We start from the raw sequence: 2,480 nt of genomic DNA on the forward strand, positions 1-2,480 counted from the left end.
GATTACTCTACCCAGCAAGGATCTCATTCAGATTTGACAGAGAAATTAAAATCTTTACAGACAAGCAAAAACCAAGAGAAATCAGCACCACCAAACCAGCTTAACAACAAATGCTACAGGGAGTTCTCTAGGCAGGAAACACAAGAGAAGGAAAAGACCTACAATAACAAACCCAAAACAATTAAGAAAATGGTAATAGGAACATACATATAGATAATTACCTTAAATGTAAATGGATTAAATGCTCCAACCAAAAGACATAGATTGGCTGAATGGATACAAAAACAAGACCCGTATATATGTTGGGTACAAGAGACCCACTTCAGACCTAGGGACACATACAGACTGAAAGTGAGGGGATGGAAAAAGATATTCCATGCAAATGGACATCAAAAGAAAGCTGGAGTCCAAGTGGAGCGAGTGAGCTGAGTGGTTGTGTAGTCACGTCCCGGAGACCAGTAGTGCTTGCAGCATGGCTGAGTGACTGACTGAAGAGCAGATTACAGAATTCAAAGAAGCTTTTTCACTATTTGACAAGGATGGTTATGGAACTATAACAACAAAGGAATTGGGAACTGTAATGAGGTCTCATGGGTAGAATCTCACAGAAGCAGACTTACAGGACATGATTAATGAAGTGGATGCTGATGGTAATGGCACAATTGACTTCCCGGAATTTCTGACAATGATGGCAATAAAAATGAAACACACAGACAGTTAAGAAGAAATTAGGGAAGCATTCCATGTATCTGATAAGGATGGTAATGTCTATATTAGTGCAGCAGAACTCTGCCATGTGATGACAAACCTTGGAGAGAAGTTAACAGGTGAAGAGGTTGATGAAATGATCAGGGAAGCAGATATTGATGGTGATAATCAAGTAAACTATGAAGAGTTTGTACAAATGATGACAGCAAAGTGAAGACATTGTACGGAGTGTGTTAAATTTCTTGTACAAAAACGTTTATTTGCCTTTTCTTTGCTTGTAACTTATCTGTAAAAGGTATCAACCTACTGTCAAAAAAATATGCATGTATTAGGACTTCATTCCTCCATGTTTTATTCTCTTATCTTACTGTCATTGTCCTGAAACCTTATTTTAGAAAAATTAAACAAGTAACACGTTGCATGTGGCTTACTCTGGATATATCTAAGCCCTTCTGCACTTCTAAACTTAGACTGAGTTGGTCAAATGAGGGAACAAGTGGGTTATGCCTTTTTTTTAAGTTGTTTTCTTTAGGAACTGTCATCATGTTGTTCTTGAAGTGTGGAGTTGTAACTCTGTGTAGACTATGAACAGTCAACAATATGTACTTAAAAGTGGCACTATTGCAAAATTGGTATTTTATCCAGGACTCATACACTATCTTTTTGTACTGCTGGTCCTTTACCAGAAACAATTTCTTTTATTGTTACTTGCTTGTTGTTTTAGCCACTTAAAGAAAATCTGCTTAAGGCACAATTTGCCTCAAATCCACTCCAAGATGTATATTTGTTTTCCAATAAAAAATTACAATTTACCTAACTAAAAAAAAAAAAAGAAAGAGAGCTGGAGTCACAATTCTCATATCAGACAAAATAGACTTTAAAATAAAGACTATTACAAGAGACAAAGAAAGACACTACATAATGATCAAGGAATCAATCCAAGAAGAAGATATAACAATTGCAAATATTTATGCACCAAACATAGGAGCACCTCAATACATAAGGCAAATGCTAAGAGCCATCAAAGGGGAAATCAACAGTAACACAATAATAGTAGGGGACTTTAACACCCCACTTTCACCAATGGAAAGATCATTCAAAATGAAAATAAGTAAGGAAACACGAGCTTTAAATGACATATTAAACAAGATGGGCTTAATTGATATTTATATAGGACATTCCACCCAAAAACAATAGAATACACTTTGTTCTTAAGTGCCTATGGAGCATTCTCCAGGATAGATCATATCAAGCCTTGGTAAATTTAAGAAAATTGAAATTGTATCAAGTATCTTTTCCGACCACAATGCTATGAGACTAGATATTGATTACAGGAAAAAAACTGTAAAAGATACAAACACATGGAGGCTAGACAATGCACTACTAAATAACCAAGAGATCACTGAAGAAATCAAAGAGGAAATCAAAAAATACCTAGAAACAAATGACAATGAAAACACGATGACCCAAAACCTATGGGATGCAACAAAAGCAGTTCTAAGAGGGAAGCTTATAGCAATACAATCCTACTTCAAGAAACATCTCAAATAAACCACCTAAACTTACACCTAAAGCAATTAGAGAAAGAAGAACAAAAAACCCCAAAGTTAACAGAAGGAAAGAAATCATAAAGATCAGATCAGAAATAAATGAAAAAGAAATGAATGACACAATAGCAAAGATCAATAAAACTAAAAGCTGGTTCTTTCAGAAGATAAACAGTTTTGATAAACCATTAGCCAGAGTCATCAAGAACAAAAGGGAGGAGACTC

At 35.3% G+C, this 2,480-nt stretch overlaps 1 pseudogene; it reads left to right on the forward strand.

The window, feature by feature from the left end:
• The first annotated feature begins 357 nt into the window (after positions 1-357).
• Positions 358-1,138, forward strand: LOC111171270 (neo-calmodulin pseudogene; annotated as a pseudogene).
• Positions 1,139-2,480: the final 1,342 nt, after the last annotated feature.

This window comes from Delphinapterus leucas, chromosome 4 (assembly GCF_059928025.1).
Source record: "Delphinapterus leucas isolate spDelLeu-1000000601 "Yukka" chromosome 4, BTC_Dleu_Yukka2, whole genome shotgun sequence".
Taxonomy (NCBI): Eukaryota; Metazoa; Chordata; class Mammalia; order Artiodactyla; family Monodontidae; genus Delphinapterus; species Delphinapterus leucas.